At 38.7% G+C, this 27897-nt stretch overlaps 1 protein-coding gene across 6 annotated transcripts in view; it reads right to left on the minus strand.

Annotated features, from left to right (window-relative positions):
• SEMA6D (sema domain, transmembrane domain (TM), and cytoplasmic domain, (semaphorin) 6D) overlaps positions 1-27897 on the minus strand; it is a 569283-nt gene that overhangs the window by 353188 nt on the left and 188198 nt on the right. For all 6 annotated transcript variants that reach the window (XM_012728615.1, XM_012728612.1, XM_012728614.1 and 3 more), the window contains exon 2: positions 6979-7059. The gene's annotated coding sequence lies outside the window, so the exon portion shown is untranslated. The remainder of the gene's footprint in view (positions 1-6978; positions 7060-27897) is intronic.

The raw sequence follows: 27897 nt of genomic DNA on the forward strand, positions 1-27897 counted from the left end.
AAAAAAAATGCTGGTTTACAAGTGTCTTAGATGGAAAGAAGAAAGCTGAAGAGTCATTTACGATTCAGCAGCAGTTCTTAAGTCAATGCTACAGAGACAGAAAGTTAGGACAAAGGAGGTCACCAGGATTTGCAAAGCACATACCTTCACTCAGGGCATGTAAGATGTACAAAACTTGAGTGACTAATATTGTACAAAAGGAACAGAGTGACAGAACACTGTTTTAGAAGTAAGTGGAGGAAGTGAAGGGAGAATCATATGGATTGTTATTCATCCATTTACTACATCAACAATGGGGAGAATAGAAGGGGTTCAGTTTACAAGTAGTTTGGTAGGAAAGCATTGGTATAAAGTTTCCAAAATGCTGTTAAAGTGCAATAATAAGTTCCACAGCTGAATCTGAATCTGGTGACTCAAATAATATAACATAATTTAAAGGGTATTGGGGGAGGCATCTTCTGATTAAAGAGGACCTACAGGATTCTGGAATGAAGAATTGAGAGTTAAATCACAGTGTAAAGTTAAATCACCAAAAACCACTATTGGCACAAATCAAGCAAGCACCTGTGTGTTCTGAATAATTCCATTCTTCAGAATGACAACTATCTCCTCAGCAAATTCAAGTGTCACTCTAATAACTCTCTGTGTTGTGGGAAAGGTGTGTCTTACCACCCTCAAGCCTTGCTCTCAACACCCCTTGCCCTCCTTCCTAGAGCCTCACTGCTGCTATCTGTGGGACCAAGACAGCTATCATCAGCATCTGTATTTCAGTAACTGTCATCTCTTTCCGTCCACTATAACACTGATAAAATGTTCATTACTTCTTCAGATCCCAGTCAAGGCAGGCCTCTCCAAGTAGGCACAGAACTTTATCTTCTCCTCTTATCGGAATCCTTGCAGAATGCTCTCAGTGATCTTCCCATTTAGGTTTTCTTTGTTCACCCAGTCTATTGCCTTCCACTTGCCACCTGGCAGCCACAATGATCTCTGTAAAATTATAAGTCAGGATCCTCCGTGGTAGTGCAATGGGTTAGGAAACAGTACTTGCAAGCTGGCTGCAGCCACTTTGGTGCAAGTTCCATCCCTGCCCCAGAGGTGATCCACATGGCACAGCAGACCTCTCCTGCCTCTCCCACAGCTCCCCTCAGCAGTGTACTTCGTGGATCTCCCCGTTCTCCTCTCCACTCTGTGTCTGGTGGATCCTCTAACCACCCCTGCACCTCTGGTGGTCTGTACCCCCATTATGTGTGCATAAATCAATAAATGTTTAAAAATAAGTTAGATCATATAAGTTAGATCAATCATGCCACTACTCCATCCAAACCTCCATAGGTTCCCTATCTCATTCATTCTATTAGATCAGGCTCCTACATAGTTGGCTCCATCTTGCCTCTCTTGCGATCTCAGAATCTGTCACTCTGATCCAACCTTAATACCTTTCTTGCTTTTTCAAATATGTCAGATACTCTCTTCTCAGAGACTTTACTATTTTTTGCAGCCTACAAAATTTTCCCACAGATATCAGAAATGCTTGCTCATTCATTTCTTCCAAGTCCTATTTTAAAGTATCTTTATATATAAAAAAATTGGTAGGCTGCTACAAAATTCAGCCCCATTTAATTATTGCCCATGGTATTCATCTATACAAAAAATATACATCGATGTAAAGAATATTTATACACTATGCATTTTAGATTTTTGTTTTGTTCATTGCTCATCTCCACTAGAAAGTAATCCATGAAGGCAAAGACTTCATTGGTTTAATTCAATACCCTTAGTATTCCAAACAATGCCCAGCAAAACCTACTTGGTGCTCAATAAATATTTGTTCAGTGAATGGATCAACAAAGGATCATGTAGATTACTAGTGAATAACTAGAGAAAGGAAAAGAAAGTTATAATATCTTTCATAAGAGCAATTAATATTTAAAGATGCTTTAATTCTGAGATGTCCTGTTTATTAAATCAGGATTTCAGGGGAATCCTAAGATACAATAGTTGTTATGGTGGTGTCATGGCAATATAACAATATAGCTTTATGAACAACACAAAAGCTCCAAGAATTAAAACAAATCCTTGAATAATTCTAAAATAATCATGTGTATACAGACTAAGTAAGCAGGGAATGGAATGTCAGAGGGAGTCTTGTCTGGTGTTAAGATTACATCATAGCATGCTTACACAATTTGTTTCTTAGTCTCCTTGTCCTCTGTACTTCCAAACCAACAGAAATTGTATGTTAACCACTTAAAAAAGTATTTCTCATGATCATATTATGTCTTTATAATGTATTTTTAGAATGTGTCTTTAAATTAGAATTAGAATTTGCGTAAATGATTAAGACACAAGAAAATACATTATAAAAATATTTCTCCCTTTCTCCTTCTATTCAGTAGAATCCTTTAATGGTATAAAGATTGCAGTTTATCAGAGGCTCTCAATATGTCGCAATTTTCCCTAAGTCACTGTGCTTTCATGATATTTTGTCAGATGCAAAGCTCAAAAATTAGAGGAAATTCATCTTTTTGCTTTATTACACCAAAAATATCTTAGTGATAGATGGAATCACAGCAGATTGAGTAGTTCTCTGGTTCCTATTATTATTTATGGGCTATTTTGATCTGCTACTAAGTAATAATAGATGTCTGGAATACAAAATACTTGCCATTTTGTGGAACTTCAGTAAAATGCTAATGATAGTAGCTCACATTTTAGACACCCTACTTGAGTTTCTGCCAATTTCCATCTTTTCAAGATCCCATTATTAGAAAGGGTCCTAAGGAGGCCCCTTTGCTGATTATACCTCACCTTCACTTTAACTTTGAAGAGAAGCAGAGGTCAATAATTGAAAAGAGAAATTACATTTTGAGTTGGGAACACTGGAAATAATAGGAAAGGTATCTGGATCAGCAAGATCCCAAGAAAACTGGTTCATTGAGTTGTTAGTAGTAGGGTCTGCTGTAGAAATTAAGAATTATAATTTTCAGGTTAAAGAGGTCAGTTAAAAATACATTGAGGCCCTCCCTGGTGGCGCAGCGGGTTAAAGCACTGCGCTAAGAAGCTAAAGCCACTTCCGCATGAGTTCTATCCCCGCCTGCCCCGGAGGTGACCACATGGCGAGGCAGACCTCTCCTGACCCGCCCACTGCTCCCCTCAGCAGTGTACTTCGTCGATCTGCCTGTTCTGCTTCCCGCTCTGTCTCTGGTGAAGCCTCTCACCCTCCGCATCTCTGGCCTGTACCCCAGTTCTGTACAAATAAATAAATCTTTAAAAAAAAATACATTGAAATCAGAATGGATTATTTTATTATAATATTTCTCATGTGTATTTCTATTTTTTTTTCTCTTTGGTTACTCTTTCAGATTAACTCTTTTCAAAAGAGTTTAAATGAGGATCCTACATGAGAACATAAAAGGCTATATACCCAGGTTGAAGAAATTATTACTTACTTTTGTTCTCTTAGGAGAACATACTGGTAGGAATAAGAGTAGTTTGTAAGAGTTGTAGAAAAAAAATACAAATGATGTTCTCATGTTGTTGGGGATACTGGAACGAAGGACGAAGATGGTAATGCACACTGGTAAGTATATCCACAATGGTGAAGTTTTGGATGGTGTGAAATGTCCTTTTTAAAAAGGTAAATGAATGATCACTTGGTTGTTATTTCATATGTCAGCCACATCCATTATGTTAACATTCGTTTCTAGAACTTTGGATAGAAATTTAGATCACTGTGATTAATTATTTAATCCATTATTCATAATTCTTGATTGCTTTTAACATTACTACATGAACTTGGAGCTCTGGCAGAACTCTGTAACTTGTGTAATTGTTGGTATTTCCTGTTTGTTATCTAAATGATATTTTCCAACAATCACTGCTTTATTTTAAAAGGACATGTGACCAAGAGTTTTTTGCAAGGGCAAAAACTTCTGTGTATTCAGGTAAATTGTGTCTTTTGACCTGAGACAGTTACCCCTCAATTGGTATTGTTTGTCTACAACATTTGTAATGAATAAGAGAGTCAACTTAGGCCATGGGAGTATTTAGAGATCAAACACTTAAAGCATAATTTATGGAAAAAGAGGGCTGTGGGTCAATAGCCAAGCAAAACAAACAAGAAAAAAAAAAACCAAAAAACTGGATTCTATGCTGAAGCCAGAAGGCAAGGTACATGAAGATATGGAGAGAATCTGAGTTAGTAAAAACTATACATCGAACAAGTTACAGATAGGCATGTAAGAAAAGCACATTTATCTCCAAGATCAACCCAAGGTTCTTGCTCTTATTCTTGCATAGAAGAACTGGGCTATGGGACAAAAGCTTGGGGGTGAGAGGATTCACCAGAGACAGAGTGGGGAGGCACAAAACAGAGTGAGGTTGATCTGCTGAAATACACTGCTGAGGGGAGCAGTTGGGGGATCAGGAGAGGTCTGCTGTGCCGTGTGGGTCAGCTCTCTGGCTGGAAATCAAAGACTGTAGCAATATAGTGTTGAGACTTAACCCCTGGGCCACCAGAGAAACCCCCATTATTGGCAATGGCTATATTGTTTCTATTCTCCCTTGTGCTCTCCTTTTGGAGAAATTCTAAGTCACAAAAATTAGGCATCAGCAGCATAAACACCAGGGACAGGTTCAAATACAAGACAGTGACAGTTATAACAATTAACTTTTGTTATTGTCATCATATGAGAAAAAAAAAGTATATTAGAGCTCAGAGCAACAGTCTTTGATCAATGAATCATCAATCATCTATGAAGATGATTTTTAACATCTTTCAAATCAGACAAGTGTAATTCATAAGTAATCAATTTCCTAGCATCAACAAATCTTGTATAGTTATTTTAAGTTACTTAAAGTATTTCCCATGTATTATTTTATCTTGTACATCTACAGCAGAGTGCAGTGAGTTCTAATCTCATTTTACAGATTATAATCTAAGAAAAACTTCTCTAGCTACAGCAGTTATGATGTTAAGAGTAGAATTTAGGTCCATTGATTCCTAAAATATTTTTTCTCTCCTCTACCACTCTGCATCTCTGGATTCATTCTTGAGCAAGCTTAGCTAGTCAAGACAATACACTCCTGGGGCATCTTCTCTACTCTTATTGTAGATGCAGGATTTAGAATCTTCTAGTTCTCTGCAGAGATTAGGAGCTCCAAGGTTAGTTCCAGGAAAACCCATATCCCAAATGGCATAAATCAGTTTATCAAAATCTTTTGGATTTGTTTGGTAGATTTTCACTCTTGATAAAAGAAATAAGTTGATATACAGATCTCATATGAAAGTATGGCTTCTGTGGTCTGAAAGTAAGTTATTAACAAATAACTACTTTCATAGAGGCTTATGAGTTTATTAAGACTAATGACTTGTCTGATTTTATTTTTCTCCTCAAATTGTTCAGACTTTGGGATTTTACAAAGCCTTAGTCAGCTTACTCTGGGCCTCTGACATCTGAGCTTTAATGACTATCCAAGTGAGATTTATTTTGAATTCCATGAATACATGAGAAAACATGACTTACATATGGTAATTCCTAGAAAGCATTTCTAAATCATGAACTAAAACCTCAAAATCAAGTGCAAAGTAATTTAATGTTTCAGAGGAATATAGATAAAACAAATCATGATTGTACATTCATCTATTTTTTATAAGCTTGAAAGTATGACTTTGTATCATCAGTTCCAGGTATCAGGTTAAATAATGCACCTTTCAGGCTATTTCACAATTGTTCTTCCTTTGTTCCATAAGTAGATTATGTGAATACAGCTGTTAATCTAAAAGTTACTGCAATAACATAACTGAAAAAAGCAGCAGGGAAATTTGAGAAGAATATTCTTAGAAGGCTAAATATGAATGCTGAGTTGCCAAAACATTCTTTGAAAATTCATAGGTATATTCTCATGTGTAGCATACAAAATAGGACAAATAGGTTGGCAAAATGTCACAATTGTTTTCTGTGTGCCATGGACCTGCTACAAGGTTACAATAAAAAAGGGAAAAAAATGAACCAAATATACAAATACACTAAAATAGTAGCTCCTGGAAAATTAAATGTGCTTTAATATAGTCTCTCTCTAAGTAGACTGAGTTCAACAAGTTGACTTGAAAGGACGGTAATTCAACTTATTAAATTCAATAATTTAGGGTCCAAAGAATCTACTTGGGGGCTCATATAATTTTGTTTGATACATCATGGTGTATTTTCTACTTTATATCAAAAACATATCCAAAGACTGATTCTTTTGAATAAACTATAGACTGTTTAATGGAATATTTAATATTATGTTTTGGCCTCAGATCTAGAAGTGTGTGCTTAAATACACACACACACACACACACAGAAGTCTTTTCAAAATGATCTTCCAGTAATGCAATTTGTTATCCATCTGCCAGCATCTTCACCATTATAACTCCCCTGTTAAGGAGCATTCTACAGCTACAAGCATCCAGTATATATCACCACACCATAAGCATCAGACATTATTTTTATGCAGTCTCTTAACTTACTACAGATTTGACTCTTTCAGAAATGCAATCTCTTGAGCATGTTAAAGACATAACTGCCCTCGAGGTACTAAAATCAGAGTGTCATCTTCTTTCTCACTGATCTTCAACTCTGTTTGTTATCTCTTCTGATTCAAAACAGTTTCAAAATGGAAATCATTCCCTGCCACTTGGTCTAAATGTGCAGAAATCAAAAACCAAACAAACAAGGAAACAAACTTGATATTACATGTTAGTTTCCCTGTTTTCACTGAATACTATAATTACTGATCCTAATGATACTATATTTAATACTTATGGGGAATAGATTCCCCTTGTATTTACTATGTTTTTGCAAGGGGATTTAATACAGACATGGCTTCTGTGGTCAAAACTATTTTACCTAAACAACTTCAGTCCATATAGAGTAGAAAAAATTCAAGAGCCCAGTAATATAAAATATCCTTCATTTTTATATCATTAAATCTTACCACTGCAAGCAAACGTGAAAATCCTTAAATTGCTGGCCTCAGTGTTCCCATGTCAACTGGCACATGATCAGGTTGGAGATCCTGCCAAGAGTCAAAGGAAAACATTTATGAGACAGAGCCTGATGGATGATTATTTTAATCCTGCATGTCCAGAGCTGCCTGCAAGCTTGGTTTATGAATGCCTGCTGCTGCTTTAATGATAAGACCTCTTAAACACAGCTGAATGCAGTGCACCAATGGATTTTCTTCTTCTTCTTTTTTTTTTTTTCTCCCTCTGTCCTAACTAAAAGACTGATTATTGATCGATGCCTGCAGGTCATTCATGAATACCAACAGGAAGAATAACAGTGCACTGCATGGGTCGTTTAATAAACTGCAATAGGGACCATTGTCTCTGTGGAAAAGAAAAGACAATGGCACAGTCTTGATGCAACATGTACCAACATGACTTAAAGTTTGTGGGCATTTTATAGGCCAAATATCACATAGCCCAGGGCACCTGGGTTTTGACTGAGTTGGGTGTCAGTGAATACAGCCATCCCCAAGAACACCTTAATCTGCTGATTCAGCAAAGCTTCCATTTTCTAGGGGTGAAATTCTGAGGCTGAAATGTCCTATGTTCTATGTAGCTGGATAAAGATCTCGCTCAGACCACACTCCTGGAATAAAGGAACATGAACTCAGAAGTGACCACACAGAAGCACAAGGCATATGAACCCATTAGGAAACTTGAGAATTGAAAACCTGAAGACAGGAGGGTGAAAAGTAGCTGAATGTCTATTTCTAGAAATTTCCTAAAGATAACTAAAGCAGCCTTAGGTCTTAAAAGAATAGTTTTGGGGGCCCTCCTTGGTAGGGCAACAGGTTAGGATGCAGTATTGCAAGCTAGCTGCAGCCACCTCATTGTGAGTTGGATCCCCAGCCCCAGATGTGATCCACATGGCACAGCAGACCTCTCCTGGCTCTCCTGCTGCTCCCCTCAGCAGTGTACTTCATGGATCTGCCTGTTCTGCCCCCTGGCTCTGTCTCTGGTGAATCCTCTCACTGGCCCTGCACCTCTGGCCTGTATCCCAGTTCTGTATGTCTAAAAAAAAAAAAAAAACTTAAAAAAAAAAAAAAAAAAGAATAGCTTTTGTATAGCCTTCAGGGAACTTGATGTCTTCCAGACACTCTGGAGTTCTAGGCTGTCCAGTGTTAGTGGTGCTGGAGCTTAGAGTTCAAGTGATCTGAGTAGCTCAATAACTTGGTGCAAAGCAACAAATATCCACTCACTTGTTTACTATATATTTTTTTCTTACTTTCAGATCTAATGCATTTTGAAATTAGGAAATATCAGTCTTAGAAATTCTTACAATATTCTTTTTAAGCAGTACATAAACATGTGTGTTTGCTTTTATGATGCTAAGAAACATGCCGTTCATATTCACCAGTTGCTGAAGCAATTTTTGGAATAATGCATTTGATATTCCTTTACTTTTTAAGCATAACTCAGGGGGAAATTCTTCTTCCAAGACTACATGAAATATTGACTATAAAAATAAATCTGTATACTAAGGATGTTTCTTAAAAATGAGGCCCACAGATAAGTCTCTATACTCTATACACTGCCTACTGTGGCCTAAACCAGGCCATGCATTTCCTTGTATTTCACAGAGATAAAGAATAGCTTGAAAAATGGCAGGTTTATATATTTTAGCATAATACAGTTATGTTTTCAAATGTGCTTTCTGAGTTCTTCATTACCTAGTCTCTTCAAAAGTAAGAGTCATTTAGGCAGAACTATCTTTAGTATTATTAAAGACTGAACTATTTGGGCAAGTTTTGAAGAAGGCAGTTCTCAATTGTGATTGTACATAAGAAGTAACCTGGGAAGGTTGTAAAAATATAGATTTTTGGTTCTGCTCCCTAAAATTCTGAATCAACAGCTCTGAATGGGATTGAGGATTACATATTTTCAAAAAGAACAGAACATTCTAATATACCTTGGCCAAAGATTCAACTCAATAACTAGTGAGTAGAGGCCACCTTCAGGCTCGGTTGACAGGAAAGCCTTTCTGCTTAGTCAGCTCATTCATGTGTTATCTGGGTACATAAGTCAAGCACTGAAGTTAGCCAAACACATGTAAGAGTAAAAACAGATGTAATATTTAAGGGGGGGAATTAGCTTTTGAAAAATCAGAAAATGCCATCAGCAAAAGAGGTAAGATTTATTTTGAGGGCAGACATAAACCTAGACTTGTTCCAATCGTGTTGAAATGATTTCCACACAAATGAAATTATTAAACAAAAAAAGCCAAAGGCACACTTTTCTTCACATATAAACATGTTTCTTCTGAACATCTGATACCTTGAAAAATAAAGTGTAGTATTAATTTTTTTTTCATCTGAACTCCAAGAATTCACCTTAAACAGTTGGCAGATTCCACTTGTTTATATGTGTGATGTGTTTGCCACCGTCCTATCTCCACCTCCCCGAAGGTCCATAGGTTTCATCAGATTTTTAAAAATCAAAAATTCTTAACTTTTGACTTGGAAGTTTGAGGACTTTGGCTCTAATCTTAGTGATGCTTCTAAGTGATTTTTGTGGCCTGCAGCAAATGACTTTCCCTCTCTATATTGCACTTTTCTCATCTGTGTATTGAGAAAACTGAACTAGAAAAGTAAGTATTCTTCCAGCTCCCAATTGTAGTAAATGTAAATAAAAATGGAAGCATCAGCAGGGTAGGCATCTTGCCTTGCCCATTGACCTAAGTTTATTCAAGGGGCAGAAAATGAAGTTTGGAGGGTGTTTCACACAATACTTAAGGTAAAAGATCAAGAATTGAACCCAGGGCCCTCCCTGGTAGCTCAACAGGTTAAAGCACTATACTGTGAATCAATCTGCAGCCACTGCAGCATGAGTTCAATCCCTGGCCAGGGAGGTGACCCACATGATGATGCGGACTTTTCCTGACCCACCCACTGCTCCCCTCAATCAATCAACCTGTTCTGCTCCCCACTCAACCTATGGTGAGTCCTCTCAACCCTGTACTTCTGGCCTGTACTGCAGTTCTTATATGCATAAATAAATAAATATTTTTTTAAAAAGAAATGAACCCAGAATTCCTGCCTCACATGTCTATTCACTCTTCATTTGAACACATAAAGACTTAGAAAAGTTTATAAAGTTCTATTCCCAGATCACCATTTTACTCATTGAGTGAGGGAGCATTTCAGGCAGGATTTTCCTTTCTTGGCTGAGAAAGGGGTACACTATCTCCTTTGGGGTTCTCTTCCAGATTTTCTCAGGAAGAGAACATATGTTCAGGTCCCTAGAGAACTAATGCTCCCTCATTCACAGCTGTACAACAAACAAGAAAAAGCTGTCTACATGTTCAAAAAAATAATCAGCATTTGCAAAACTGCTCAGGGGGATCTTCAGGAAATGTTCCAGGAGAATTGCTATTACCAAAAAAAATCAGTAGGTTCTCTTCTTCTGGATCGTACTCCACTTAGACATTAATGTTTGAGGTGTATCAGGGATCATTTTTACTCATCCAAAGTTCAAAATTCGGCAAATACATCTGGATACAGCAGGCCAAGCCCTTGCTTCCTTGAAGATTGCTGTCCAGCAGGGAGCTATGGTCTTGTGCAAGGTCTGCTGCCCAACTGCCTATGTGTACTGACAGCCAAGGAGAAGCATCTCCCCAAGAGAATGGTTCAATCTGCCTTTGAGTTGCCTTCTTTCTAACTTGCAAACACAGCTCAGGAGAACATCTATTATCTCAGCGTGAATCGGTTTATCCAAATAGGTTTTGTTAAACCAAATAAAGCACTGCACTATATGTATGTCTTTCCTCATTCTGTCAATGCCTCATTGCTTATTAAAATTCTACTTTTGCAACACTTAAATCACATTCCACCTTTTCAATCCCCAGTATGATTTTATCCCTCCACCTAAGAATTTACAGCATAACCTTACATATTTCTCTCTTATAGCATTCAAAATATAGGAATTCTTGATCTTTACCACTCTTCAAGACTCATAAATATCTATGTTTCGCTTTGTTTAATAAATAAGCGTGTTCTAGAAAGACAGTGTTCCAGAGTAAGTGGCAATGAATTATTATTACAAGTCAAAGGAAAGAAGAACTGGAAAGAATATTTTTGTTTAGCATTTTCTCTGAACTATGTTCTTTTTAAGAGATTTTAAATAGATTATCTCATCTAGTTCTCAGGAAAATCCTACTCAGTACATATACTAGTGCACTCATATACAGGAGCAGCAAGCAAGTCTCAGAGGGGATGCATAAGTTAAACCAGGTAAAACAACTGCAGGAGGTGGTTGACTGGGGTTCGAATCCACTCTGTCCCACAATGCCAAGCCATGCCAGGGACAGGTTGCCACTAGCCCTTTCTACTTCCAAATGGGGTGGTAAGGCTAGGGAGACAAAGTGTTGAAATTACTGAGAAAAGGGATTCAGGCAGCTCTCATAATAAAACCAGGCCTCTGGCAACTTGGTTAAGGGCCTAATCTACTTCCCTATCTCTAAGACCCATCTTTTCACCCCTACTTACATGGTAGAGGGATAGAGAAAAGCACATGAGTGCCATCTTTAGGCGGTAGAAAGTGACAAAAACTAAGAGAATCTGTGAGTATCAGAGTTTCTGGCTCGGTATCAACCCTATGGGCTTTGGCTATCATGTTACATCTTTAAACTTCAGGAATGATAATAGCACACTTATTGTAGGATGTAAAGAAGAGTGGTTTTTCACCTTGTATGCACCCCTCTCAAAAGGAAGAGAGGGTCTTTTTAGTTCCCAAATCTTTCTACCTCACACATATATTAGGTATCTGGCACTCTTCACACCAAAAGGTGGATAGTAATTAGCCTCAATGGATGGCTGCCTCTGTTTCCTAGGGGATAGAGGATGACAATCTGTGTCTACCACAAATGGACTTTTTCAAATATCTTTGTAACTGTGATCTCTGAAGTATTCCCACCACTACCACCAACTAACCACAAATAATGATAATAATAATTTCTGACTCCTTGGAAAGTTTACTTTACAAAATAACTTTACCCTGCTGCTATTTAATTTCATAAAAAAGAAATACAACAGATAGGGTGGTATTTATGAGTCCATTTTTAGAAATAAGGAAACAAACTAAACAAAGTGTCCAAGATGATGTTAACAATATGAAAATATGATAGAGAGGAATTTCCATAAAAAGGGGAGGTTCCATGTTCTCTCAGTTCCTGAGCGACCAGGTGAAGATAACAGAGAACACTTGGAGAGAGACAGGAGAGAAGACACGTGGAGCAGAAAGACACATGGAAGAGGGCATGCCTGCATCTCAGCTGTGGACTTGCACCAGGGACTTGGAGGACATGGAAAAAACATAAGTGAGAAACGTGGGACACTCACAATAGCAGCTTTTGCTACTTCCACCCAGACTTCCTCTTTTGTCCTTTTCCTATGATTCCCAGGCAGAAGGTGCCTTAGACTTGTGGCAGGCAAGTTGGGGCTCCGGCTGCCCCACTTTGCATCAATCCTGTTTGGAAAGTCATTTACACACAAGGGGATGGGTAACTTGAGTGTTCCATCGGTGAACTATATTTGTTCTTTTCTTCCCTCTCTGAGTACATCCTATTAAAGATCTTACACACGGAGAATACAGCTTGTCTTTCTGGGATGGGTGGCAAAATTTCTTTAGGGTGTGAAAGTATGGGGGTCCCAGAATACCCCTTAGTCTACTGCTAACTAAGACAGAGAAATTTGCACTTAAGGAGGGCTTGTTACGTGTCACGTACTATTGCAAGGACTATATTAGTGAGCTCCATTAAACCTCACAACCATTCCATAAGTAGGTTACTTTCATCTTCATACAAATGAGGGGGTAAAATGACTTGGTTAAGGTCATACAAGAAGATAGTAACAGCTAGGGTTCAAATTCAGGTTTAAGCCAAAGCCCCAGAGACTTAACTAAAAAGAAACTCAAGTATAAGTAAAGGATATGTTAACCAGAGTTGTCCTCCCTGTCTGAGTATCCAGAGGCCTTTCTCTGCCACACCTTGCTTTTAGGTGATAATCTCTGTGTTGCATATGAAATCTGGGAAAATTCAAGTTATTGAAGACTTTCAGTCAAAACCTTTTTTTTTTTTTTTTTTAAAGATTTATTTATTTATTTGTACAGAACTGGGGTACAGGCCAGAGATGCGGAGGGTGAGAGAATTCACCAGAGACAGAGCGGGGAGCAGAACAGGCAGATCGACGAAGTACACTGCTGAGGGGAGCAGTGGGCGGGTCAGGAGAGGTCTGCCACGCCATGTGGTCGCCTCCGGGGCAGGCGGGAATCGAACTCATGAGGAAGTGGCTTTAGATTCTCAGTGCCGTGCTTTAACCCGCTGCGCCACCAGGGAGGGCCCCAAAACCTTTTTTTTTAAAAGATTCATTTTTATTTTATTTATGCATACAAGAACTGGGGTGTAACCAAAAGGTATTGGGTGGGAAAGAATTCACTAGAGACAGAATCAGGAGCAGAACAGGCAAAATACACTGCTGAGGGGGCCAGAGAGTAGAGGTGTGCTGTGCCATGTGGGTCAGCTCCCTGGCCGGGGATCAAACTCTTGCTGCAGTGGCTCGTGATAGCTTGATAGGGCTGAGAATTAACCCTGTGCCACTAGGGTGGCCCTCTAGTAAAAAATTTTTAGCATTACTCTCCATGATCCAGGGAGTTCAGGCAAAAGGATCTATGTGGGTATAATCTAGCTACCTGATCTTTTCTCCTGCTGATAGTGATTTCTCGCTGTTCTCATTTTCTTCTTTAGCTGCTGATGGTTGACTGCCCACATATGTGCAAAGTTGTCTATAGCCCATAATGTGCACACTCAGACAAACCTTTCCTTACTCCTTTCAGAGTAAGGTAAAAGAAAATTGACAAATGGCTAAGAGAAGAGAGAAAAGAAAGGAAAGGTTAAAGCAAGTTCCTTTCAAGCAGTTTTCAGGTCTCCTTGCAGATGGTGTGTGTGTGAGTGAGTGTGGCAAGTGCTTGGGAAGCGCTGGAGGGCATGTGTCTCTGCATACATATGCATAATGTCCTTTTCACACATCAGAACTACCAGATGCCTGGTTCTGCTTGGAAGAGGCTTGGTACCCACTTGAAATCATGAGGATTCATAACTCATTTATGCGTGCCGCAGAACCCCTCTAGATGACATCTCCTGTTCTAAAGAATGATTGAGAGAAAGTTGTAATAGAGCTGAAAATGACAATGAAATATTAGCGGTGCTGCAGAGTTTATATGAGGCCCCAGGCTAGAGGAGGGAATTATGCAAGTCAAAAGAACTGCCTTCAGGCGACATAAAAGGTAAAATAAAAGGAAGCAAGAACCATGTAGGTGCCAGGGACTAATTTTGTTGCTAAAGGGAAGGCCCTGAGGCACTGATTTTATAGGCAGGTATGAGGTCCTCAACTTAAAATTCTCCAGGCAAGCAGTGCTGGGCAACACATTTAAGCTTAACCTTACCCCCCTGAGAAAGAGGAAACTGGGTAGTTAGGATGCATTCAGGTTCTGCCTAAGATGAGACTTCAGATTCTGATCCTTCTCTCCTAGCAACAACTCTACCAAACCAACTCTTTCCCACTGGCTCTCAACTTTTTATTCAGAAACGCCTAATTTATGCCACCTCTGTCCATTCCCCTGCAAGCTCAGTGTCTTCTGCCATCACCAGCAATGAACACCCCACTTGGGGATGAGATTCCTGTTTCTTAGAAAAGGTTGCAAAACCTTTTATAATTCGGTCTTACCTTTTCACCTCTTACACATGGCACTTCTTGCATTTCCTAAAATTCAGTTTACAGTGCCTTTGCCCTGCTGTTCCGACTCCTCAAGTTCCTGTTTCATTTCAGACTTCCTACCCACACATAAAGAACCAACTGCCCCTTAGCAAGGCTGGTAAGGACTTAAACTCTAGAGCTAGCCACTTCCTGTGTTCTGTTCCCTTATACACATCTCCACTTGATCATGTAGCAGTCTTGTATTCTTAGAACTTAGATTTAGACTTTATATGTTTAACCTGTTAGAAACTATGGCTTTCCAGCAGGTTAGAGGGTAGGGACAATACCTAGTAGTACACCTTTTAATTCTGAGCAAAGCGATAGACATATATTTGTTGAATAAATACACGATCAACTGGTTCCCTTCCATATGCCTTTAGCAAATTAACATATGATCTCTATCAGTTTTTGACATATTCTATTGGTAACATTGTAGGAAAAGAGGTAGCTTTCCGAGGCAACAAAGCACTTTTATTACTCGTTTTGTCAATTCCTTTTTTATTATAAATGGCATCCATATGTTATGATGCTATAGTTTTCTCAGGTCACAGGATTGAAGCTCAGAGAGTCATGTTTTGCATAGAGGTCAATGTACCAATGCCATGGTTCTAAGCTCATCTGCAGGTGCGGCCTCAGGTAGTAATGGGAACTAGAACAAGAGACAGAGTTTAACTGAACTTCAGGTCCCCCCTAGGTGAAATGAGGAAGATAACACTTACCCTGCAAGACCATTGTGAAGATGAAGCTAAATTACTGCTGTTAAGGCCATGGTTCATTGTAAGTTCTCAAAACATTTGATTCTACATCCACAGTCTCAATCCCTCCCACTTAAGCTACTCACAAAGTTTTGCTCTTCCTGTAGGAAAGCAATCACTGCTGGTGAGGTACAGGTGGTTTATATACCAGAATCACCTGGGACGGTTTTCCAAATTATATCCCTACATTCCTTTCTAGACACACTTTGTAATGTACTATCACTATTACTGATGGAAGTAGGTTATATTTCTCAGGAGTAATCAGTCAGAAAGGAGGTTGAAAATCATTTCTATGGAATATATTTATGAATGTCTTGCTCTTTATTTTCACAGTCATAATGCTAACTGGGAACCTGAAACTTTCACCCTGAAATTGTTATAATAGCTTCCTAGCTGACCTTCCCATTTAGAGGTGTTCTTCTTGTCAATCTATCCTGTATATAATAACAAGAATCATCTCTCAAATTCTAGAAAGACAGAGCAATTTTCTGATGAAATGGATACCTAAAAAGTTCCCACTGAAAGAGCCAGTCACGCTTTCTTCAACACCCTCAACATGCTGAACCTTTGGTGCCTTTGCTGTGCTCTAGGTTTAATTGCAGGGTCCTTTCCTTCCTGGCCTCTACTATACCTGGTTCAAAACCAACTCAATCAAAGCTAACCAACCCTCCTCTGTGCCACCACTAGAGCAGCTCACCCCTTACTACATTCATCACACTCTGTTATACGTTATTAGTTTATACCTTCTACTACATTGCAAATTCTTTAAAGGAAGAGACTGTATCTTAATTATTCATGTATCTCCACCTAAAGTAGATACTCACTAAATTATTATTGAACTGAATTAAATGGAACTGAGTCGAATCTCTGTTCATGCTCCATTTAAGCATTTAACTTGTTACTGCTACCTCCTAGGATGTGTGTACGTGTACATATGTGGTAAGCATTTCTGGGGTTTTCTCATCACTTTTACACTTTTCCCGAGGGTCTTTTCAGATAGATTGTGCCAAAAGAGAGGAGTTGTGCATCTGCTGGTCAAATTCATTTCAGAACCCAGAGAGACTGGGCAAGATCTCCAGTCAGCACAGGGATGGGAAGGAGGGGTGGATTTTGTTAAAACATTTTATTGCTTCCTATTCATTAAACTAAAACTCCCTCAGGTGACTGCAAGATGGTACTGCCAACTCAACTGAAACTCCACCCAAACTAACTGCCTGAACTGGCCCAGAATGCATAATTACTGTTCTTTGTGATTTCCCCACATATAGGGCAGTATTCTGTTCCCATGTGTCTCCATCTTTAGTGTGTGACACCGCTTCAGGCTGGTAAGCCTGTGATATGGCTCCTTTAGAACAGACATGGTAGGCCTCTTGGGGTCCAAGGAGTTGTTGGCTTATTCCTTGACTCAATGATCATTCATTCATTCTGCAACTATTTATGACCCTTCCCATTATGTCAACTACTATACTATGTTCTAGGCAGAAAAAAGTACATTTAATAAAGAGTCTGGCTCATAAGGAAGGAATGTAGGATGGGTAAAAAGGCATGATATGAACAAATAATGACAGTACAAATGGAAAGCAGATAGATGTGTATATGTTGGAGGCAGCTATTGAAAGCAGAGTGGCTGATGTCTTTCCCTACTTGTCAAGTCTGCAGACAACCTGAAAACACCCTACACAGACAGCTTGCTGAGGCTCCTGTAAAACTAAAGACTGTGGAGAAAACTACAAATCCTATCACAGAAATTACCTCTTTTGTTACCTGTGTGGCTAAGAGCCCAAACTTCCCTCTATACAGCCACTATCCTAACCTACCTAGAGGTAGCTGTGGGGTGCCAAAAGAGTGTTACTGTCATTTGAGTACCATAAAATCTCTGCTCTCTAACATATGTGACTTCCTGACTTGACCCAGTATAAGATATAGTATGTAACTGAGGAGGAAATATGAGTAAGACAAACTCTAGAGAACCATTAATAAAATCCTGCTTGAGCTCTAACTCCAGAACTGTGTCATCTAGTACATTAGGCACAAATTACAAGTACTGATTCAAATTGAGATTATTTAAAATTATACTTTTGAAGTTGCATCAGTCACATTTCATGGTCTCAGTAGGTATAGGTGACACATACTTCCTCTACTGGATAGAGAGTGAACAATTTCATCATTATAGAAAGTTCTATTGCACAGAGCTGCTCTGACATGTTTATGCACTAATTTATATATTTTATAATTCTTTTCTTTTCTTACTTTGTAAAAGACTCAATCTTGAATTCTAGTGGAGACAAAACTTAAAAGTAAAAGTCATCTAGGGTCTCCTGGTGGCTTAGAGGTTAAGTCTCAGCACTGTCCCTGCTGCATCCTGAGCTAGATCCTCATTCAGAGAGATGACTCACATGGCACAGCATACCTCTCCTGTTTCACCTGACGATTTCCACAGCAGTGTATTTCAGAAGATTTGTCTGTTCTAGTACTTCCTACTCTGCCTCTACTACTCCCTAATCCTCTCACCCAACCTGACCCCCCCCCCCAACACCAACCTCTGGACTACATCCCCGTTCTTCTATAAATAAACAACAAAAAAAATCTTATAAGTAAAAATTATTTATTTTTAAAAGTCTCATATTCTGGTGGGGGAGACAGATTTTTTAAAAAGGGTGGAAGATTTGGGCATAGCACCCCAGATGAAACGATCACGCAGAAAAAACAGCACAATCTGGCCTTGAGACACAGAAGAAGCCCTGAGAAATGGGGCTACTGGATATGCATCATGAAGGATGACTAGTGACTCTCTTAAGTTACGAAGTGGAAAGGTAAGAACAGTGTGTGTGAAACATAGGGCCCAACAGAGTCTGAGCTGCAAGGTGTTTAGAATTCCTGGAGTGGACTGTAAACATTTTGGAAGTTGGATGAGAACTGGCCGATCAAAACGATGCCATAGTGTGGTAAAGGGTGAGCAGGTGTTGAGAAGAAGGGACATTGCAAATGAAAACACCATGATTTTAAAGCATTTCAGACATAACAAACCGAGTTTATATTGAAATTTACCTCTGCCAACTGTAAAATCTTTGGGAAATTTTTAAATCTTTTTTTTTTAATCTGTAAAATGGTGTTAATAACACTGCCAAACTTTGTAGTTGTTCCGTGAATTAAACGCTCAAGTCTGTGCAGTGTTTTTGTGACAGTACATGCTACATACTAAATAATCGAAACTAAAGTTACCACTGTTTATTCTCTAAGGGGTGGGGAATTATTAAGGGATTTGAACAGAAATGATTATATTGTAAAGAGAAATAAGACACAAGAAAATTACCTATGTCAACAATATTAATAACAATAGCTAATCTTTACCACCTATCAGGCACCATTCCAAGTGATTTAAATAAGTTTATTCATTTAATCCTCTCAACAACCCTATGAGATAGTTTGTTATTATTATCTCCCTTTTACAGATGAGGTAATGAAGGCACAAAGTTACTATGTCAAACTACTAATAAGTGGCTGAATAGGACTCAAACCCAGACATCTGGCTCCTGAATCAATACCCTTAGCTCCCAGGTGGTTCTCCCCCTGTTAAACATTCTTTGACAAAATTCTGTCCTATTTTATGTTGAATTATTTCCCACCACAGCATGTCTTCAAAATAATTTTATTTAAGTGCAGATCTTCAAAACAACATTCTCACACCATGAAAGCCAGTAAATGAGCATGTGTGCCCCAGAAATATTCCATAGAAGGTCATTAAGAGAGAAATAGGCAAATGCTTGATAAATTGTGTTTATTTGAAAGGTAACTTCAAAATCTCCATGGATAATCAAGACTTGACTACAATTCCAGAGCATCCTCAACAGCCATAACTGCTCCAGCTTATGAAAACAGAATGATATGGGATTCACAGGTTTGCAAGGAATATTAAATAAGACAATGTATAATAAGGATTTTACACTGTGTGTAGCACACAAAAGGCATTCATTAAGAAGTAGCTTTTATTGCTATGATTTTTTTTCATTTTATTAATGCATCATCTTTCAGTAAGGGATCTGCAGAATTCTGGAAAGTTTTCACAGAACTCACTTGAACATGAAAATGGCATGGTGAATATGAATTTCTTCAAAACAAACACATCACAGTCTTATTTAAAAACCTATTTAAAACCTTCTCTGATTCGATTTTTGTTGCAGAAGGTGGGCCTGTTACCTGATGACATAGAAGCCAAAAATCATACCATCAGCTTTTGATGACACAGAAACCAAAAATCATGCCATCAGGTTTAGTTTGAGTTCCTACTGGGAGACTGAGGCAGGTTCTCAAGTCAGCCTCCCTTAGGATCGGGATTCAGGCAGTATTTATGGAGTTGATGAACAAGACTAGAATGAGCAAGTTAGTGGCGTCTGACTGGTAGCTTCCTGTAAAATGGTGCAACTTGAATTTGTATCCAGAACTGCAACAGAAGGGGCACCCCTTGTTTCTGAATGCTGTCCATCTAAGCATGAGTCAGGTGTCTGAGTTTCAGCTCCCCGGCTATTTTCAGTTCAGGCAATTAGATGTCACCTCAAAGTCATAGAATGTTTTTCTGGGTCTGTGCTCTAAGACACAACCTGTCCATATAGGAAAGATAGTTTTTCTTCTTTTTTTAGAATGGGTAGGGGTATGTCTTTGTCCCAATGTCACATGCCTGCCCTGTTCTTGCAAGATCAACAAAAACAAGAAAATACCATCATGAACATCAGAGTTTTAACACTTACCAATATGTCCCCACATAGAATCAGATCTGGACTCAGGACATCTTAGCACAATGACACTTACATTTATTGACCGACCTCTCTAAATTCTCATGTCTCATAGAAGATCTTCTGATGTCTTCTCCCCACCCCCACCTTTGGCTAATATTTCCACTTTAATGAACAAAACAACATGATCATTCTTCAAATTTGTTAAACTCCTTTAGAGCAAAACTTCTTCCCATGGGGCCATGACTAGGATGACTGTGTGTTCACAGGATAAGACACTGGCTTATGTTTCAGCAGTGAGGGGGTGGAGTGGCAAGGAGTGAAAGGCCACATGCTTTTCTCTGTAATGATAACAAGTAAAAAAAGTGGAAGCACATATCTTCAAATGGTAGAACCAGAAAGCAGATTTAGGGTATCATCTAGGAAGCAATCAAAGTTGAAGTCTAAGAGGTCTGGGCTATAGTGACCAAGATATAATTACCAAGTCCTGAGTGGAATAAAAATTTTGGAAGGATTCAGTAGGAAGGTGGCTGGTAGAAGAATCAAGAAGCTAAACTTTGTTTTGGCATTTAATTAACAGTAATTGTTGGGACCTAAGTTCTCCTTGAAGTAGCAAGCTCATGGTGGGTTTGCAGACTAGAATTACCAACAATGTGACCTTGAACAAACCATTTAACCTGTTAATCCCCCATCATTTTTTCATTACTAAAATGCAGATCATGACTGTCCCTGATGATGTGCAGCACTGTAAGCAAGCAACAACTGCTCCAATGTGAGTTCAATTCCCGGCACCAAAGGTGACTCACAAGGTGCAGCAGACCTTTCCTGTCTCATCCACTGCTCCTCTCAGCAGTGTACTTCCTGGATCTGCCTGTTCTGCTTCCCACTCTATCTCTAGCGAATGCTCTCACTAACTGTGCACCTCTGGCCTGTACCCCAGTTCTATATGCATAAAATAAATAAATCTTAAAAAAAAAATGCAGTTCATACTTAGAAATAAAAATTGCAGAGCTTTGTTTTTTTGTTGTTTTTTGTTTGTTTGAGATTTATTTATTTACACATACAGAACTGGGGTACAGGAGAGAGGTGCAGAGGCAGTGAGAGGCTTCACCAGAGAGAGTGGGGAGCAGAACAGGCTGACTGATGAAGTACACTGCTAAGAGGAGCAATGGGCAGGTCAGAAGAGGTCTGACACACCATGTGGTCACCTCCGGGGCGGAAGTGGCTTTAGCTTCCTAGTGCTGTGCTTTAACCCGCTGTGCCACCAGGGATGGCCTGTTGTTTGTTTTTTAACTGAGAAAATAATGTAACATTTTTGAAAGTATTTAACTTTACAAACTATTCTCACTGGAAAACTTCATATGAAAGTGCTTGAAGAGAGTAGTGACTCAAAAATATTAACTAAAACATGCACCAGCCTTTCAGGGTATATCCTAGTAACCATTTTTTAAGGCAGAAAGACATCAAGTAGTTTTGGCCAAAGTACAGTTAGCTGCTAATGCTAAATTTATCAAAGCAGTGTGTTTACTAGTCAGGGCTCCTAACCTTTGTAATGCATAACTTCCTCCTTAGATAGGGACTTTTCAATCACAATGGCTTATATGAGTTACAAAAGCAAAGAAATCACATTAGTCCCTGATGGGTTGATGACAGCTACTCACAGCCACAGCCTGACTCCAGAACTCTTAGGGCATTTTCTGTGGTACCACCCAATGTTGCCTTCTTGTTTCCTTTACACTGTGTCTAAAATTACCATGTGCTCCTTTTATACAAGTCACATCTTTCCATCCTTCAAAATTATCAGGTGGACAAAGAATAGGAATTGACTAGTTTTTTCAGTATTTCAGGACATTAAAAAAAAAAAAAAGCAAGAATGAAAACCCTTGCAGGCCTTCCTTGGTGGCCCTCCTTGGTTAGGATTCAGCACTGCCAGCTAGAGGCAGCCACTTCAGTGCAAGTTAGAGCCCCTGGCCCTGGAAGTGACCTACATGGCGTGGCAGACCTCTCCTGTCTCACCCACTGCTCCCCTCAGTAGTGTACTTTGTGGATCTGCTTGTTTGCTCCCTGCTCTGTCTCTGGTGAATCCACTCACCGCCCACCCCCGCCCCCCACCTCTGGAATGTACCCCAGTTCCTGTATGCATAAATAAATAGATCTCAAAACAAACAAACAAAAAAAGTGAGGCATCCATGACTTTAACTGGTCAGAAAGGGTATCTTATTTGATAGCAGCCAATAAAGTAGGAGACAGTGCCAGATCAGATAAGAAGAAAGAACATCTCCGGCCAGAATTAAAAAAGCTATTTTTGGATATGTCAAAAGGAGTAAAGTTAGATTGGAAATGACTGCAGAGGTGATTAAATAGGCAAGAACAAAGAGAACACTTCCCAAATTCTGGTTAGGACAGGAAAAATTCTTAATCATCTTTTAATTGTACTCCATAATTAGCCAAGTCACAAATGCTATGACTGGGATTAAAAGATTTTTCATAAGGCAGACATTGCTATGGATTTTTTGCAAGGGAAAGCTGTGGGGGCTGGGGTAAATGCTGAAGCCCTTTTAATATGTGTAATAATTTGAGAAACCAGGTTTTTTATAAGCACCTTTTAAAAGATCTTGTTGTTCTGTTTTTGTTCTTTTTCCCTTTCTAAGGAAAATGAGAGACAGCAATGGAAATTTTTCCAGAGAAACAAAATCTCAGCAAACAGTGAAACACATAGCCACTATAAATTGCTTATGAAGCTCCTAGAGATAATGGATCTATGATAACATACTTATGTTACAACATCTTCAATGGTAAGTAGTAAAGAATAAGAAAAACTGCTGAAGATACATCTGAATGAGTTATTCCAAGCTACATGTTCTTAGGATCACAGAAGGCATGGAAAGCAGGTTAATTACTTTCAGATAGAAAATGACAAAATCACCTCTAACAAATATGCATATAGAATATCAATGCATAATTTGTGCTGGAAAAGCAAATCCTTTCCAAATTAATGAAAAAAGTCTGCAGAAAAAAAAATACTTTGAATAATATGTTGCCTTTACCTTAATTTATTCTTTGAATATTTATCTGGCATTTGTTATGCATACGACTCTTTGTCATTGCTAGAACTACAATCAAAACTCATGATTTGTCCCCCGGAGGCTTGCAATCTAGGGAGAGTATGTTTTTTATTTATACTCTCCCCCACTCCACACACACACTTCTCTCTGTCACTAACATATCTGTATTATATGTGATTTCAGATATTGTATAGCTTTGTAGAAAATCTACACATGATTAATCTTTGGATTTCTTCCTGACCTCTACTGTAAGCCCAATTAAGCCTAAGGAGGCTTGCTGGTTGTCAACAAGTGATCTGAGAGGGCTGTTGAAATAAATGTGTCTAAGTTTGTGTTAGCCACTTCCTCATTCCTTCCACCTCCTTCACCAACCTCTACCAGACAAGTTCAAGAACATCAGCAGGAAAAGCTGATATATCAAAGAAATAAGCAGGCCTACACTAACTAGAAAGCTCCCACACTTTGTTAGGGCTCTCCTATCACTGCTACAAAATTCTTAATAAAATAAGATTACCTTTGCATTGTGTTTGCATAAATCCAGTGGGACAATGAAATATGTATGTAAGCAAAGAAGATAAACCAAATGAAAAGAAAACCTTGATATTTGATGAGTATAATTGCACTTCCTTCCCCCAGTTTTTGGAAAAGGGGCCCCACATTTCCATTTTGCCTTGGGCCTGCAAAGTGAGCAGCCAGTCCTGTATGGGCAACACTCAAGTCAGATTCAGACATGGTGTTTCTTTCCCCCTTGTCTGTTTTCTAGCCTAGGTGTATGAAGCTGCCCCATTTCATTTCCCTTGCTTCCTACTGTGTATTTTAAATTGATCTGGGCATTAGCATTTGGTCATCCGTTCCATGAACTCTGGGATAGCTTATCTGGCGGTGAAGTTGGGGGCAACCACTACAACTAAGGCACTGCCCACAGGGTAGCACTTGCCTGCTGAACAAGCTTCTCTGGCCTGCAGCATTCTCCAAAGGAACAGGTGATGATGTCCAAATGGTTTCATATTCTTGTAAAAGAGTGGGTTCTTTTTATATGACATGACTGTTAACAAAGAAGCTTTCTGACATCCATTGAAAGATGAAAACATGAAAAGGTGTACAGTGACTATTATCAAAGCCTTCTCGTTGAAAACCATGGTTTGCTCCACAGACAACTTCATTTGATTTCTCTATTGACAAAAGCCAATGAAGATTTTGCATCTTAAATTTCACAACTTTCCAATGACATTTTAAAGCTCTCACTCCCCAAAAGCAGAAATGTTTTTGAAATCCCAAGAGTACTCTTTGGAGAAAATTTCGTCCCCCTCACAATGCTTAGTGGAAAAATGTCATGTAATGTATTTTCCAAAGTACAACTAATTGAAGCACTTTGTCTTTCTTAGTTTCCTACATTTCAAAATACCTATTATGTATGCAATTTTATAAATCAGATACACCGTAATACCCTACCTCTGTGTATTTGGGAGTTCCATTATTTCTTAGTTTTTAAAAAATGTCAAGAGAGCTTATATTTTGGGGCATGGAATCTCAAAAAATCACATCTGTATACCACCTTGCTTTGGTGTAAGATGACAACAGAGAAGAAGTGAAGGACTACCCTTTCCTTCACTTAAAAAGAAACAGTCATCATAGGTTGCCACTTCATTGTAATGTCTTAATATCCTCTCATTTAATTATGCAAATCATCAATGAAGACTGCTGTTTACGGTAATTTGCACGTGTGGAGATCTGCTTCCCAAGGTAAGCTAATTTAAATCAAATTATAACTAAGGGAGATTTACCACTTGTTGATTTAGACAGACAAGCATTTATAACTTCATGGAATGGCTAGTAGAGAAGGAAGGATTTCAAAGGTGAGGTGAAATAGTAGTGATCCTGCTGTGAAAGGAATCAGCTGAAATGCTGTGGAAGGATTTAGTATTTCTATTGATGTCAGGAAGAACGAAGGCAGCCTCTTTTGTGAGGAAAGTGATTAGTGAATGCCATTGACCCTCACTACCTCCGCATTCAAGCATTCAAGCCTTCCTTTACATGAAGTTAAAGGCTCTCTCTACAACTCCAATTCACCCTTCTCTTTTGACACAAATCCAACACTCCTTAGAACCAGCCTGCATTCTAGTTGTATAGTTGTACCAAGTGTTAAATGTAACTGAGAAAAGGCCATTGTAAACTGTTCAAGTGTTCATGTGTCCAGTGCCTTTCTTTCTTTATATGTCTTTCTTTTTTTTTTTTTTTAAACCATCAAAGATACTCCATTTCAGTTTGAGAAACTAAGCATATACAAATTCATTCTTTGTCTTATGGGCACATTTGTAACAGAGTGAATATTCTCCTGAGCTAATAAATCTGGCCACGAGGAATCTGGTAGACCAAGAACAGTGCACAAGTTCTCCAGGATGCAGACATGGATGGCAGCGCTTATGACCACAACTTGAATTTTTCAGCAAGAGGATGCAAGCAGAGCAGACTGATTAAGGGAGTAAATTTAAGAAGCAGAGAAACTGGGGTCCAAATATCTGTCCTGCTACTCATCTCCTAAAAAACTTTAATAACCTCATTGCTTTCATGAGAGCATAGTATTAATTACACCTTCTTCATAATGTTCATATGATTAGTTATTAAGCCAGTGCCTATAAAATACAAAGTTTTACATTAATATTCAAAAACAGCAGCTTTGAGCAATAGCAACCAAAATGATATTGTACACAGGGAAAATGGACAATTTTCAACATATTTATGAGTGAAGAGTTAATAAAACCTTTTCCATCCTGCACGAGAATTTGACCTTCATTTAACTTTATGCTAACTTAATCTGTTAAGAGTAGTTGGCTATCTGGCTAACTAGTGCTGATGATGGTAAGATGTGATCCATAGTTAATAAATTGCATCTTGTTTAGGAGGCACATTTATGAACTGTGAATGTCTGGTAGGAAGCTATACTTCCTGAGTGTGGATTTGTCATTAGCATGTCTCTGAGGTCAGGCGCAGAAACTTGGTGATTATACCAATATAGTTATTATAAGAAATACTGACTCTTGGGAGCATGAGACTTTGAAGTACCTGCCCAACGTAGTCTTCACCTCATAGCAGCTGCAAAGAATTGTATGAAGAGGCTCACAGAAGAGAAATAAATACTTGGAGTTGCATTCTGGGATTCTGGGTTTCCCATCCAGGCTTTTCTAAATGAATATGCTACTAAGTATCTTCTATACATACATACTCTTGGGGATCTGAATGGTTAGGTCAGTCAAAAAAATAAAAAATGGTAGGTAGGTATTACAGAATATTTCAATTTAGTTTTCAGTTCATCAGGACATAGTCTTGAAGACTAGGAGTATGATGGTCCTGGATCAACTATGATGTTTAATAAATACCAGAATTCTTCCCTGCCAATACAAGTTTTCCCACTCCCTTAAGGGAGATGTTTCTCTTATTAATGATTCTTTGGGACTGGTGAAGCCATTTGTGGAAGCCAGTCAAAGACTTCTTACCTAGCATATATGTAGTCTTTTCAATGTGCTTCATTCATGAAGGTGGTCAAAACACAGACTTGCCAGAAAGACATTTTTCTTCAGAGCCATTTTGTGGCGAACTGATGCCAATAATAACCAGAGATGGTCCTCATTCTCATTCTCATTCGAAGTCTTTGCTAACCCTGGTGGCAAACTTTTTCAACTGGGCTTCCTGGGGAAAACTGATACCTTACCATAGCCTTTAGTATCTACATTAATTTCCTGAAGCTGCTATAATAATTGCATTAAAAATAGTGGCTTAAATTAACACACTTTTTTTTATCTTAATATTTGTAAGTCAGAAGTCTGGGTCTCACGAGGAAAAAATCAAGGTGTCAACAGGGCTGCACTCCTTCTGGAAACACTGAGGGTGGCCTATTCCTTGTCTTTTCTAACATTTACAGACAGTTTGCATTCCCTAGTCATGTCCCTCCCACTTTCCTCAAAACCAAGCAGCAAAGCATCTTCATTTTTGTCTCTGATGCTTATCCTCCTGCTTTCTTCTTTAACTTATAGGGAGCCAGTGATTGCATTAGGCCCATCCAGGCAACCCCCGAAGTTCGTTCCTCAAATCACACCTGCAAAGTCCCTTTTTCCATGTACAGTAACAGACTCAAATTCAGAGATTAGGAGGTAGACGTGTTTAGGTAGGGTTATTACTCTGACATTCTTTGTAATAAACTAACCTGTCTGTACTGCAACTAGAATGGTACTAGTTATGTGTCATCTTCAGAGGGATCGAAGAAATAATTTCAGTGCACTGTGATTCACATGAGAACTTCAGTGGTGAAAAAGTACTTTTGGGATAAGTATCTTAAATAAACAAGTAATGAAACATTTTCAGTGAAAATAATCCCACAAATGCTCTTTATAATTGGGTAGAGAAACGGAAAAGGGAATGCACTGAAAATTAAGCACGAGCCTATACAACATATGGTAATGGTTTTAAGATTTGTTGTGGGGGGGCAACCATATCTGCAAAGAGAGGGATATTGGATTAACAAGAGTGGGAAAGAATGTGAAAAATGAATGG

The sequence above is a fragment of the Condylura cristata genome, unplaced genomic scaffold, assembly GCF_000260355.1.
Source record: "Condylura cristata isolate star-nosed mole 26May11 unplaced genomic scaffold, ConCri1.0 scaffold00023, whole genome shotgun sequence".
NCBI classification, from domain to species: domain Eukaryota; kingdom Metazoa; phylum Chordata; class Mammalia; order Eulipotyphla; family Talpidae; genus Condylura; species Condylura cristata.